Raw genomic sequence first — 15,424 nt, 5'->3', positions numbered from 1 at the left:
TATATTTGCTACTCAATTTGAAAACTTTTTTGATTACATTTATTGATAGGGTTAATATACCTAAACTCAATTCCTACATACATATTGTTTTATTGTGTATGTTTAAACATTTGTGTCTTTATATATACCTTTCAACTATATACTATGCTTGCTCTTTGAAGGAGTATAAATTTTGTTATTTAGAAAAATCTATGCTAATGTGCTCAGATTTACTTTTTATTTATTAGCTTGATGTAACACTCTTTGTTTCTCCACACAGACACTTTTTGTTACCATTTTCTGTTAGTTTTTCCTCTATGAAAAATACTGAAATTACTTAGTTACTTAGTAATATCATTTTCCCCATTCTCTTTCTCTTTTCTATTTCTTTTCAAACCCCTAATTAACATGTGAGGCAGGTAGTGGATCTATCCTACTCCTCATTTACTTTGCTCACAACCCCCTTATTCTTACTGTTGAACAGCATTCACAGTTTTAGAGAATATAACCGTCTCGTGCTACTCTGTCTCTTTTGTGATCTTCACTTAGTCTTAATTCTACAGATAAATGCAGACTTAATGCTGATCTCCAGCTCCTGCACTGATGTCTCTCTTAGCAGCTGGTTGTGTGGACTCAGTCTATTTTATATTCCTCAAAAGACACTGCTGACATGCAGGAGAAAAAAAATCAATATTTAACCATTAGTAGTTTTTCTGTACACTGATAATGAACTAGCTGAAAAGGACATTAGGAAAACAATTCCATTCACAATCGCTTCAAAATATAAAATACCTAGCAATCGACCTAAACAAAGAGGTGAAAGACTTCTACAGTGAAAACTGCAGAATGCTGAAAAAAGGAATAGAAGACAGAAAGCCCTCCTGTGTTAATGGATTAGCAGAATCAACATTGTTAAAATGGCCAGGCAGGCAGCAGGAGGACCATTGCGAGTTTGAGACCAGCCTCAGCTATAAAGTGAGATCAAGGCCAGCCTAAACTGCAGAGTGAGACCCTGTCTCAAAAAGAAAAAGAAAAAAAAAGCCTTATTACCAAAAGTGACCTATAGACTCAATACAAACATCAAAATTCCAATGACAGTCTTCACAGACTAGCAAAAGCAATTCTAAAATATGTATGGAGATACAACAGACCCAGAATAGCCTAAGCCACAAGAGCAAGGTTGTGCCCTCCCATGTGCTGTCGCTTGTACTTTAAACTGTCACCAGACAGATAAAGGGCATAAGGCCCCTGAACCTGAAGTAGTCCTGTAGGCTGTCACTCTCTCTGCCTCTGTCTCTCTTTTACCTGCTGCTAGGTTTTTTTTTTTTTAATGTATTTGGTAAAGGGTCTCACTATGCAGCCTGGATTCGTGATGATCCTCCTGTTTTCAGCCTCCCCAGCACTGGGATTGCAGGCATGTGTGTGGCATGTGGTGCCAGGGATCAAACCCCGGTCCCTGCGCTTGCCTAAGCAAGTGCTTAATCCACTGCGCTATCTCGATGGTCCCCTCCATCTGCTACTAGTTGAGCCCTTTGACATCTACAGACTTCCTGTCAGCCCCACCCCCATCCCATGCCTCTCTGGGACCTATGAGTCATGCATTTCCTGTTTCATGCATTTGTCCTCACTGTGCCTCACATGAGGCTCACACTTGTGCCTCATTTCTCTCGTAGAGATGGCTATCTTGGCCTGTGGCCAATCTCAAGGGAAAGACCTCAAAAGCAAATTAGAAAGAAATGGAAACAGTAAATGTTATATAAGGTCCTCTGGGAGGCCAGCTCCCCACCTTTACCTCTTATCAGATCATGGTTTTCTTTCCCTCCCGAGTCCCACCAAGCCCCTTCTTCAGACACAGCACCACCTAGAAAAGAGAACATGGACATGAGGCTTCTCTGCTGTTGCAGACGATGCCACTAGTGGAAATGCCCTAGGGAAGCAGGGCACATTTCATTTATTTAGTATGTATTAAAATCATACTATGTGCCAAGCATTGCTGAGGTTCAAGAGAGTCATTTTTTTTTTTTTTTTGTGGAACCAGGGATTAAACTCAGGTCCTTGCTTGCCAGGGAAGTGCTTATTTTACTGAACTATTTCCTTGGCCCAAAGAGAGTCAGTCTTGGTTGAGACAACTGGCCAAAAGGAGGTAAGATTGTAAATAGCAATCTGGGGAAACTTTTTTAAAACAAATAAAACAATATGTATTTAGTATCAACTCACAACAGGCGTGGATATATGTCATGTCATTTGATCTTCAGCAACTCAGAACTAGATCTTGTTCATATTTTGGAATTCATATCAGGTACAAAAAAAAATCACCAATTGAAGATGCTCATCAATGGCAGGACCTGGCTTTCAATCCCAGATCTATCTGGTTCTAGAATCTATGCTCCTGCCAGCATATCAGTTTGCCTCTCAAATGATTGATTCATCCAGGACAAGGCCGTGGGATTTGGACCCCTAGCTGATCAGCAGAACTAACTGGGCACCAAAATCAGTAGATGACAGAGTACCCTAAAAATGGGGGTAGAAGGAGAGAAATACAGCTATGCTCTTGAAAGTCATTTTGTGAAAAATGCACTAAACAGCAGGCATGGAGATCCTGTTCCACAGTTTCTCTTCTTTGTTTCTTTTACTGAGAATGACTTAAAAGCCTTCCTCTCTGCTGAACAGCCCACCATGGCAGGCTGGGTCCTCACACCTACACTTTGTTTGTAGAATACAGTTTTTAAAACTGAAATAAAGCTCTACCCTCATATGAAAACCCCACAGTGAGGTCCAAAGTGCCTGACCAACTTCCTCACAATTAGATTCTTTCAAAAGTTGGCTGCTTTTGTATCTTACTGGTACTTGGTGAGGATTGACGGTGAAAACATGTTTCTCAAATAAAATATATTAGAGATTGACAGCATAGGGAGAAAATTACCCTTATTCCAGACAAACAGAGGAGGATTGGCCCCGCATAAAGGCAGCAAACTGAGAGACTCACTGAGCTGGGTCTGGAGGGCTAACAAGGCTTTCACAATAAGAAGTGGTGCCCTGAGGCTGTTCCAAACAAGTTCGGTTTGAGTGACTTAGAGACCCATGAACCACCAAAAGGCTTCATGGCCCCACAAAAGAAGCCTTGTAAAGCAGTGTAGCTTCCCAAGTGAGGCGTTCTCGCTGCCCGCTACCTGTTCAGGGTGTTGGACCCCACCTCTAATGGAAATTGGAAATTGCAGTATGTTAATCTGCCACTGATTCTGCCCCCGCAGCTATTCCTTCAGTGGTTCTGTATCTGTTCCAATCCTCAGCAGTATTTTCAGTGCCTTTTATTTCCTCCCACTATCTAGACATTATTCCAGTGCTCCTGTTTACCTGCTTCAACCTGAAAAGTATCACTTCTCCCAGGCCAAGAGGACTTAAGCAAAGGAAGCCACATTCACCTTCCAAAATAAGGCCAAGATAAAGCCAAATGGCTCTGAATGAGGTGCTTGGCTAAGAAGTGCACTGGATGGCTCAATAAATTTGCACACATACATTACACCCAAGTAACTACCTTCCAGACCAGAGCTGGGATAGCCATGGCACCTCAGAAAGTGTCCTGTGCTCTTCCCAGTCCCCTGCTCCTTTGCAGAGCCCAGTAGATTCCCTTTTTGATATAGCATTGAAAAGAAATAGGTTTGCATCAGTCATGATCATGGTGACATTCTAGCCTCCCTCAGAGTTCACTGTGGTTTCCAAGAGTGCTGACAGAGAAGGGCTGCCATTTAACAAGGAGGACTAGGCATCACACTGAGTGGCAGGAGACTCAACACTCCAAAGACGAGCATCAGTAATGAGGTCCTGCATCAGTGTTCCACCCCAAAGCACCATCTTCCTGCATAACTGTCACACATCCAGTAAGGTCCCACTCTGTGGAGTGCAGAACTCAGGGACAGGTGAGACAGAGCAAATCACAACTAAATCTAGGAATGACCCTGAAATCCCAAAAGAGAATCCTATGAGTGTAAACATCCAGGTGACAGAGTCCACCCTGAGTAATTCAGTGATCTCCAGAATATCCAAGTCATCCCTTCTAGACCATGGATCCAGCTCTCCCGGGATTCCAGTGAGCAGAGGAAACTTGGTAACATGTGTCTGAATCTAAATGGCTGCCAGCAGCCATGGGGAGCTGCTCATGGAGGGCAAGCTAGCAAGAGCTGAGGAAGAGCCATTCAATAATATGAGGGAGGGACAGAGACAGAAACAGAGAGCAAAACAGAGAGAGAGGAGAGAGAGAGAGAGAGAGAGAGAGAGAGAGAGAGAGAGAGAGAGAGAGAACACAGCTACTGCTTAACAACCATGTAATCCCCAGGAAGGCTGAGTGGGCCAGAGAAGTAGGATTATGGCCAGAGGGAGATTGGCCACCATGGACAGTATCTTCTGATCCAAAAGACAGATATGGGGCTTAACTTATTCACCTCCAAGTTTTCCAAACTTCTTGCTTGCTAAGGTGGACCTGTTTTCATAGAATTAGGCACAACTACGAACCCAGTGAGTCCCTTGAGACTGAAGGCCAACCCTTCATTTTCAAAGGCAAAGCACTCCTTTGCCGCAAAAGGCCAGTCATGGAAGTTCTGTTCCGCCGGTCTTGGAAGCTCAATTCGAATGAACTATGAACCAGTACTTTTAAGGTGATGTGCCAGTTGATTGTTGTGGAGGACCACCTGAGCAGCTCTCCTTGAAAGAAGAGTGACTGTCTCCATTTTGACTGAGCCTGACCCTATTTCTCCGTATTGTTCTGTACAGAGCTGGCTAGGACTACTGTTTATCCTTCAATTGGCCTTAAGCGATGTGTATTGGTCTAGCTGCGGTGCTGGTGATAGTCTTTGAAGGTGGCATGTGTGTTTCCCTGGTAACTTACACTTGCTGCTCTTTAATGTGAGCTGGGTTGAGACAGGACAGTAGAGCTAATGCTCCACAGTGCCAGCTGGGATCGAGCCTCAAGACAGAGGCTATGACTTCCTGGGACTTGAAAAATTACACCAAAGCTGAAGCACCAGACTTACCAAAACATTAGATACTATATAATGCAGATTACTCTCTCTGCATATCACAGAGATAAATTCAGGCCACACACCTAGCTCAGCTCATAGTAGTCATCTACTCCCCACAATTCTCAGTCAATCCTCCTCAAGCCACTCCTCCACTGAATAAAACTCGGTGAGGCCCTGGGTCGCTCTCTTGGTTCTGGAAAGCCATCTTTGTGACTGAACTTAGAGCCCTTTGACTCCCTGATGATTGAAAATATAATTTAGTGTCTTTATTTTCGCTGTGGGTTGCACTGAAAGTGGCAGATTGGAATCAACTTGATGGGATCCCAATAACATAACTTTGGGATTACAAATATTAGCTTCCTGGACTGAGACAAGGATCTGGAAGTGTCTCCTACAGATTGTTACTATATTTTTAGAAACCAAGCAAACAAACACTTGGTTATTTTGCTCATTGGAATGAGGCTTGGGGATGCAGCTCTTCTCTGCTCAGTGTGGCATCCGCTGGAGCTCAATATCCACTTTCCAGGAGGTTCAGCGATGTGGCTGGTGAGTGGGTGCTGGCGTCAGCTGGGAGCTCAGCAGAGCTGGCTCCAGGGCTTCAGTGCCTCTCCACGTGGGCTTCTCCATGGGTCTCCTGTGCTTCCTCACCCCAGCCGAAAGGGAGGAAGTGTGGCAGCAGCTCTCCTGTGACTCTGTCTTGGGGGCCCAGGACAACTTCAGTCTTCCTTTTTGACAAAGACATAACTGAGTCTGGCTGAGCATCAAGAGGAGAAAGGCCAGCACCGCCTCTCAATGCAGAGCAGCAGAGACATCGCCGCCATCTTTACCACAGTGGTGCCTTGCGCAGGGCTGCCGGCTCTCTGGCTCTTTCCGAGGCAGGCTTGGGTGTGTTTAAGCCACTTGCCATTATGCATCATGAGAGATGCCGCAGGGAGCTGAGGGGAGCACTCAATGACAGCTACACAGACTCGGAAGCCCATCTTCCATTCATTCCCTGTCTCCCCTATAAATAATTCCTTCACCTACTTGTCTTTCAGGGCCCAGAGCCAAGGAGATAAGGGGGATGTGCTGGCCCAGACTGAATCCATCTTGTCAGAAACCTGAAAAACGAGAAGACTTGTGTAAGGAGTTCAGAAAATCATCGTGGAAGTTTTCAAGTTTATTAACGTAATTGTTTCAGATTTTTGCTAACTCAGAATTTGAACGTAGATACAGAACAGAGAGTCTGGGGATTGTCCTCATTTATCCCTTAAAGATGCCAGTTCCATCTGATATGTGACTTTCCTCCTGCACACAGTAGTAGCTGATGTTCATTTGCACAAGATCCAAAAGCAGAATGCCTGGTGGGCAGTGTAAGGTGACTGCTCTAACTTTAATGAAATTATTCTTGCACATCATGTATGTTGAACTGACAAGCCCAAGCTATTAAAAGGTAGATGTGCAAAAGGATTTAGCAGTCTTCTGTCTCTCCCTCCCTCACCCCTCCTTGCCTCACTCTCTCCCTTTCCCTCTCCCTCTGCCCCTCTCTTTCTCCCTCTGCCTCCCAGCCTGATATGCATCATACAATTTTTCTTGGTTTACAGAAAAAAAAAACTGAAGTGAAATAAAAGGGATTCCATTTAGTGGCTTTGTGGCTGTACTGAAGGAATTTCTGGAGCAGCTATGAAATTCCTAACTGGGTCCCAGTTAGGCCTTTCTACATCTTGAATCTCTGCTCTGAATTTCTCCAACACACATCCCCCACAGATATGGTGGTGGCACTCACACTTGAAGAAGCTTGACGTGCCCCAAAAGAATTCTAGACCTAATAAAAATTGTCTTGATTTCCAGAATGATATGTAACTCCAAAACCATATTTACATAGCAATTTTCTTTTTTGCAGTGCTATGGATTGAATCCAAGACCTTTGCACCGAGCTATATACTGGCCCTTTTTATTTTTGGATTTTAAGATAGGATCTTGTGAGTTTTCTGAATTGCCCATGCTGACCTCAAATTGCAGTCCTCCTCCCTGGGCTTCCCAGAGAGCTGAGATTACAGACCCATAACCACCATGCCTGCTTTATATAGTAATTTTGAAAAATAGCATCTGTATTGTAACCAGTAGGAGCTAAGAGTTTAAAGTCTCCTTGCCAACCAAAAAACACTACAGATTTCTAGACACTGTCACCTGGCTGTTTCCTTAGTGCTGCTATTGCGTGGAACTTCTCCCTGGCCACTGTGAGCATGTCTTGTGTCTTCCAGGTAGATCCGACACAAGCTCTGGCAGCTGCCTCCTGCCCCAGCCCCATCCATCAGGAAACACCATCCCCTCCTCCACCTCTCACCGGCATCATTTGTCTTCTTAGAGGAGGCTCTAAGAAATAACGGAACAGAATATTGATCATTTTCCAGAATTTAATGTGCTCCAAAAAATACATTGTAAACTCCCATTCTTCCCTTCCTAAATCATTTGATTTAACTCGACTGTCTGATGTGATCAGCTTTTTCCTTCTTTTGGTCCTTGAGTCACAAAGATAAGGAAAGGAACGTAGCTGTACTCCAGTGTGAAAGGAAAGTGCAATAACACATCATAACAGTATAAGTAACTCCTCCATTCATAAGTTTTAAAACAGTGTGTGAATTTAGTTGTGAACGTGCTAATTCTCTCAGCCTTGCTTCAGTTCCTTTTGGCCATTTCTACAGGCACTTTCCTCAGCCCAGCCTCCCTTGTGTGACTCACAGGATGTGCAGGGGATTCAGGAAGCCATACCGGGGTCCCCTCCTCTCCTGCCTAGACCTTGATTTCTGGCTCTGCTATCCAGGGCCCAGGCTGTGCTGTTTCCTCATCAAGGACCCTGGCTACCACATGCGACAGCATCTGGCCCTTTGTTGAGTCTGACAGTGGCCTGATTGCTTCTTTATTTCATCTACACAAATTGTTGACATTCCACGGGAGCCACTTGCCATACAATGTGCCACCTGGCCCTCAGGGGTAAGGAAATGATTGATTAACTCAAGGACTCTTCGCTCATCCTGCCAACTGCACCATATGAGAGAGGGGAGGTGCTAATCTGCATGAAAGCCAGGACTTAGCCCACCTGCAGGAAGCATCTGCACTTCATTCTGCCAGCACATCTTTTTAATTAATTAATTAAAAGGAAGAGATTGGTGGGGAACTAAAACCAAGGTTAATTTATTTTTTTAAAACAGATTGTGATGAAGTCATTCCTGTATATCAGGCATTAGGTTACTGATCCTCAATACCAACCCAAAATGGGGCAGAGGGAGATGAGAACACTTAAGATTGCAGGATTCTTGATCTAGTTGCTGGTTACCCGAGTGTGTTCGGTTTGTGAAAGTCTTCCCACTATGTAGAATAATATATGTGAAACTTCTGACAACAGCAGTTTAAAGGAGAAGATCATCTGGCTTATGGTTTCTGTAGGTTCAGTCTATACCTTTCCAGCTCCAAGGCAGAAATAGCCTGGGAAGGCACGTGGCAGAGGAAACTCCTCACCCTGTGGTGACCAGGAAGTAGGGGGAGATAGAGAGAGACAGAGACAGAGACAGAAGAGCATGAGGGAGGAGAATACAACACTCCAGGTCCTGCTTCAATGACCCAGAACCCACCTCTAATGTGAGACTTCTGGGAACATCTTAGATGTAAACCACAACACCTATGTATGTTATTCCTCAGAATAATTAATTAAAATCCCAATAGATACTATTATTTTTACTCCTTTTTACAGATAGGAAAACAAAAGTGTGGAGCTTGCTGATGATTACACGGCTATAAATGTATATGCCAGCCAGAACTGGAACCTGGACTCTTGCCCACAGGTCACGCTGACCTTTGGGCATGGAGCTCTGGGGAAGGTGAGTGGGCAGAGAAGGAGGAGGAGAAATAAGTGCCTGTTCCTAGCGCTGTCACACAAGAGGAGACCCTGCCATGCGGCTGGCCTCCCTCCATCACCAGCCTGAGGCTGCTCACAGCTTGTTCTCTGAAGCACTGAGTTTCAACCCAGGAATCCAAGAACACATCCTCAGCCTAGAAAAAGTGAAGCTGCCCACACAGGGGATGCACAGGAGGACAAGATAACATCTCCAGGAACGGAGTTCAGGCAGGCAGCTAGTCAGCAAAGTGGAAGAGGGATCTGAGATTAAAAATGTGCCATTGACCCACGGAGCAGGCCAAAAATGAGTTAGGGAGGACCCACAGCCAGGGCCAAGGAGCTGTCGAGTGAAGACTCTGCCTTTCAGGGCCTTCCCTTGCTCCCCCAAATTAACCAAGGTGCCAAACTTCTGAAGATTCCTATAATTCTTGCATTCAATGTGACTTTTTTTTTTCCTCTGTCCACTTGCATCTTTAAATGCAAAGCAACATTTTTAAAAGTCTCTATTACCATTTCATCTTAATCAACAATAACAATGATAAAACCAGGCTGTGTTGTGTGCCAGGAACTGCACTCAAGTTAAACAACAAGGAAGAGCCAAGCACCTCCTTTACCATGCAGTTAGCAGCTGCAGGACAGAGAGCAGGCACATGACTGGGGAGCGAGGCTGGTTGCAAAGTGTCCATGACACTGTCTCAGCAGAGCCTGATAGACAGAGAGAGAAAGCTGTGAGTGCCACAGTGCCTGGGACTCCAGCCAGGGGCTCCACTCCCCTCTGCTACCTTGAACTCCCCCCAGAGATAAAGACCCACATGCATGATTTGAGGGTGATCCCAGGGAGTGCTGGCAGGGAGTAGGAAGACTGGAGGGTCGAGAGCCAACCTGGGAGCATGAGGGCTCCTACTGCACATCTGAGAGTCCTGCTGGGGGCGCTGTTGGGTAGTTCCTTTAGAAATGGCTCAGGAGTCTATCCCAGGTCCTTCTGTCCTTGAACAAAGAATTGGAAGACACAAGCCAAAATCGGTGTCAAAAGTTTTATTGGAAAAGTGAGGGGCGACAGCAAAAGGGAAGAACTATCTATGCAGAGTGAATCTGCACCAAACAAGAGAAAAAGAGAAAAAGTAAAATTAAAAGTGCTCCCTGCATGCCAGAGATGCCAGGTAGGTGATTGTGAGAAGTCACGACAGCGGCTCCCTGTTGTCTCATCTCCTTTTATGCTGTCCACATCTCATGGAGGCCACCAGAGTTCCACACACAAGATACAAGCCTGGCTTAGGATGGTCAGCCATGGGGTTGGATGTAGAAGTGTCTGCATACTGGAGACTGAGGACTTCAGTCCAAGGTCTGGAGCTCACTGCAGTGTCCTGCTTGAGTCCAGGTCAAAAGGCTGATGCATCTGCGATGGAGGGCTGAAGGATCCAAGGCTGCACTTGAGGAGTCTGCTCTGGAGGCCAGGAAATGATGTCCAAGCTGAAGGCAAAGCTGGAGTTCCTCCAAGCAGAGCAATTCCATCCTTATTCCCCTTTCATGCCATCAGGCATCAAGCCACCCTAGGGCAGCTCCTCTACACCCTAGAGTGTACACTTGCTGAGTCTACTGAGCCAAGCCTCTGAACCTGTCAAGTTGACACAATCAACCATCCACTACAGGGGTCCGATGAATTACTGAGCCCCACTTTGGGATCTTGTAATTGACAGCTCCACTATCCTCCCCCCACCAACTTTGCCACACCCTTGTCCTGTATCAGGGCCACCTGGGAGACTTATTGTTGTTTCAGGAACCAAGCACACTCCACCATGTGGAGACTCATGGAGCTTGCCCTACAATACCTGTGGATGGAAGGAAGATGTGCCCCTGGGCTAAAGTCAAAGTCCAGCAGCCTCTGATACTTCTTTAAACCCCAGAGGCCGACCGAATGTGTCTAGATGATGTGCCAGCTACCATATCTTGCTTGGTGAGCTACATGTGGTGTGTTAAGTCCCTTCCATTCCTCATCTAGGCTGTCACTCCTCCAGGTGATGGCAGGCCCCAAAAACAATCCTGCTGGAAGCCAACAGAAGCTCTCTGGGTTCCAGGCCAGTTGGAAATACTGGTCTCTGATTTTTAGAATTTTTTTGAAAGCTCAATCACGGGGCTGGGATAGAACAGCCTCTACAAAGCGGGTTCAGATTGGTGGATTTATTCAAGAATAAATTCACCTGGTGAAGTAGAAGTGAGAATTCCCTGCCACACACCGACCACACAGCAAGCTTGTGTGCACAGCCCGTATCATTCCCATCAGCAATGGGGTCCCCAACTGAAGCTTGCCCTCCATGGTCCTTCCCAGAGCATCCTCAGGCCGAGTTCTCTGTTTCCTTCACGTGTCGGCTACCCTCCTCCTGACCACACCTGTGAGAAGCAGGGAGAGACAAGGATTATGGCCACAAATATGGGGGGTATAATTCAGGAAACGGTGCTCAAGATCTCTCCCACCCCCAGAAAAATCTACTTGACCTGAAATTTCAAAGAACAGAAACATCCCCTCAGTACTAAAATTGTTTGTCCTTCCCTCAGGAGGATGAACCGCGGTCCATCAGGACAATGGATACGGAGTGCCAACATGGGTGATTTCCTACGCACCACAGGAGCTACAAGGACCCAGATTCACAGGACTGTTACAGGCTGTGTGATTCCCTTATGTCACGTTCTTGGAAAGGCAGAGAAAGAACCACAGTTGTCAGTGACTTGAGGCTAAGGAGGAGTTGACCACAAATTTAATGAGTGAGAGACATGGGGCTGTGTGCTCCCAAACGGCCGCACTTAGTTTAATGTTCAGCTATTACTATCCTGAAATTTAATCGTTTTGCCTTTGAACTTGTGTTTTGTAAGTGGAGCGTGATAGACCACTGGTGGTGCCCAGGAGCAAAGAAGGTGGATGCGTGCAAAACGCCTACCCACCACCACCCCTTACTGCCCTCTCCTGTGCGGGTCTGCACTCTTTCTGGGTCCATGCCGTGTGGGAATATAGAGAACTCAAGATACATGCAAGGACAGTGTGTGACAATTTCCAGTTCTGTTGGGGCTGGTGGAAAGTATATACATCAGAAAGTGAAATGTGCAGTCTTCGGTTCCAATCTGACTCAAACAGGCACATGCCAGGCCTGAAGCGGATTGCTCTAGCAACTCCACGCGCCCTCTAAATGTCCTCCTATTGCATTTAGACCTGGCATTGCACAATGCAAAGACAATTGAAAAGATGGTATGATTTATGCTAATAATGTAATTTTAATTTTTTTTTACTTACAATATTAAATACCAAAACATTTTGAAAACCACAAGTCATGAAAGATTACAGAGCAAATAAAAAAGCTTTTTACTTTAGTACTGCTAATGGCCTTTCTGCCTGCATTTTACATGGGACCTTGAAAGCCATAGAGCTTGCCCTATAAATGCAGGGACGGTGGTAGGAAGGATGAATGGGTTACAGAATCATTTTATGTCCACTGGATGTGAAAGGGGTAGGTTTGCTCTATGTAAAGTATATGTTAATTTTTTAAATGGGGAGAATATTTAAATATTAAGGGCTGATTGCGAATGCCTGAGGCTAGGATAGGCACCCTGATACACACAATCACAGGTCAAGGCTCACTGATGCCAGAGAGAAATGTTTAATCCAATCTCAGGAGATGTCTGCATAGCACACCAAAGACCAGCCCAGCTCACAGCCAGGACAACTGAAATTCTGGATCAAGTCACAGTGACAACTGCAGTTGGATGGAGAGCTCTCATTTTTCCAAAGTACCCTGCCCCAGCCTGGCTTTCTAACCTGTTTCATCAGTGACTGTGCCCATCTCCCCTCCAAAGCCCCAGGACCCCCTGTGGGCAGCACATACCCATGTGATAAATTTGACTAGAGAGCTACTTTGGGTGCTCCCAGCTCCATAACTCTTTGGTCTAGGAGGTTTCTTCATCCTCAGGTAGCTGGGCTTTGAGGCCACTTTCCTGGTTGGACACTTTGGGCAGAGTGATGCAGTCATGGGGGGAGACCGTTGATCTGCCTCACTGTTTTTGATTTGGCTCTTCATTGTCTTTTCTGATCTGCCAGTGGCTTGTGAGTTTCATAGACAAAAACCATCTTCCCAAGACTGGAAGACTTGGGAGTCTGAATTCTCTATGTGGCATTTAATGTTAATCCCATAATTGGTGGAAACCATGCAGGCTTCAAATAAGAAAGCTCTTTGAAGAGAAAGAAAAGGGTAGCGCATCCACTCAGGATTTGTGGGAGTCTTCCCCTTTCTTCCCACCAGCTCCACCCAGAGGCCCTCTGAGGAAGCCACCAGAGGCGCTGGGCAGACCTAGGCTTTCTCAGAGCCTGCATTAAGCTACACTTGCATCTTCCCATGGGACCTAAATAAGGAGGAAACTGACACCTCAGCTCTCCCAGGGGAGATCAAATTTCTTCCCAACTTCCCCTCCCCCACAACCCTCCCCCCACCACCACCTGGGGATTGAACTCAGGCCCTTGAACTTGCCAGGGAAGCGCTTATTCCACTGAGCCATCTCCCAGCCCCAACTTTCTGAGTCTCACCAGTATAGTGAAATATGGGGAGGAAAAGGGACAGTGAATCACTAAAGATCCTTGGTAATGCACTGTACCCCTGCCAGGGCTGTCTGGGATGTGTGTACATAGGGGTTGTTGTCCTGTCTTGGGCAGAGATCATGCGGCACATGCAGCCTAGAACACAATACTCTCCTACCCTGGACAGAAACACCGTGGATTCTTGCTCTACATCTACACTGTCAGATAGGCTGACCACAGGCCATTTGTGGCTGTGGGGCACCTGAAAGATGGCTGGTCAACTGAAGAACTGAAATTTCTTTTCTTTTCTTTTTTTTTTTTTTTTTTTTTCTCTGAATGCCTTCAGGGCAGGTTTGGCTGGCTGGAGTTGTAGGGATCGAACTACAGCAACCTGAGGCTGACAGCTTTGCAGAAGCAGCCACTAAAGAACTGAGCTAGGGCCAGGCCCCCCTGAAATTTCAATCTCATTTCCTGTTATTTATATTTAAATATATTTAAAAATTAACACTTCATTCAGTGATTTGAAACCTTTAAGTAACTTTGGAGCAACTTTTCCAACTGTAAACACAAGTCTAAATACAGATGATTCCCCATGAGAATTAAGCATCTTCCTTAAACCGGGCAGTCAACTTCAAAGACATCCTGGATCTTAACAAAGAACATAAACTTGTCAGTGACACATGACATAGTAACTACATTTGAATCACTTCGGAGAAGTTGGAATCTGAAAACATGTCATTAAAATGAACTTCACCTTTTTAAGTGGTTGCCTGGGCATTTAGAAGCCCACACACACCTCGGTTGCACAGCCACTGGACACCGCTGTCCCACAGCTGCTGGGAGGCAGGCAGCACGGGGCCAAGAGTCAGGTGCTTGCATTTATCATGAGGGCAGACATTGTGTTAGAGGCTCTCCTCTACAACATAGACAGGAAAGAATCAGGCACATGTTTTTAAAAGTCTATTAACAGCCCTAGATGGGTGCAGTGCACACACCGGGAACCCCAGCTCTTCAAGATGCTGAGGCAGAAGGAGCAAAAATTTGAGCCCAGGCCGGGCAACTCAGTTACTTAGTGAGGCCCTGTCTCAAAATTAAAAATTAAAAAAACGATAGGGGAAATAGCTTAGTACAGAGGCCCTCAGTTCAGTCCTCAGTAATAGGGAAAAATCTACTGACAGTCTATGTGTTAGGATAAAACTTCTAATCAAAGGGAAGTGTCATAGAGCTGTGAAGAAGACACGGGGGCTTGGTTCTGCTTTTCACCTCCTGCACAACTTAGGGCAAGTATTTTTGTTGCTCAGTGCTCAGTCTCCTCTATGCAAGCAAGGCTCAAGGAGTGGCCCTCCCAGGATGAGCCTCGAAGCTGGATACATGGACGCTGCTCCTGTGCAGAAAAATGTTCTGGTTTCAGGTCTCTGGGAGCTTTCTGCAAATAATTTGCTAATTGTGTTTTATTATTTCCATTTTGGATTTTTTTTTCTGATGTGAAATTCTTAGCCTAGTACTTGTGTGAATTAATAGCACTCTCAAGAATTCTTTCTGTTCTCTGGAATTCTCCTATTAGGCCTCGTGACAGCAGAAGAAGTTGCCATAATTGCTAATTGGCTCTAATTGAATCTATCTACACAAGTGCGAATTCTCATTAAAATTTTTGTGTTTGATTTTCTTTGCTCTCAGTTGACTTGAGCCCTGGCTAAGAACCAATATGCTGCAGAAGCACCAGAAAGTGCCTGAAGGGAGTGGAGAAGTGTTTGGTTTGGGGGTGTTAATGCCAGTCCACCCAAAGTATTGTGAATGACACCAGGAAACCAGCTCTCCCAACCCCCCACTGAAAAGGAACTGCAGAGCAGGATTGTCCAGTGCAGTTGAAAGAACTCCTACATGGAATAAACATGGGATGCTAGATACTCTCATTGTATTAGTGCATTGACACTTGGGGTTTGCCAACCAGCTTCTCTCAGACAGAAGCCATCCCTGATGGGAACAAGTCTTAATAAA

General features: G+C 45.5%; 1 long non-coding RNA gene across 1 annotated transcript in view; it reads left to right on the top strand.

Moving 5' to 3' along the window:
• The window catches only part of LOC111817511, a 20,097-nt gene extending 4,883 nt beyond the window's left edge, over positions 1 to 15,214 (top strand). Inside the window, exons 2-3 of the long non-coding RNA XR_002821688.1 lie at positions 6,032 to 6,115; positions 15,104 to 15,214. This is a non-coding gene — a long non-coding RNA (uncharacterized LOC111817511). The remainder of the gene's footprint in view (positions 1 to 6,031; positions 6,116 to 15,103) is intronic.
• Positions 15,215 to 15,424: the final 210 nt, after the last annotated feature.

Source organism: Octodon degus, unplaced genomic scaffold (assembly GCF_000260255.1).
Source record: "Octodon degus isolate 3935 unplaced genomic scaffold, OctDeg1.0 scaffold00060, whole genome shotgun sequence".
NCBI classification, from domain to species: Eukaryota; Metazoa; Chordata; class Mammalia; order Rodentia; family Octodontidae; genus Octodon; species Octodon degus.
The sequence above is the reverse complement of the archived record's forward strand: the minus strand, read 5'-3'. Positions and strand labels throughout refer to the sequence as shown.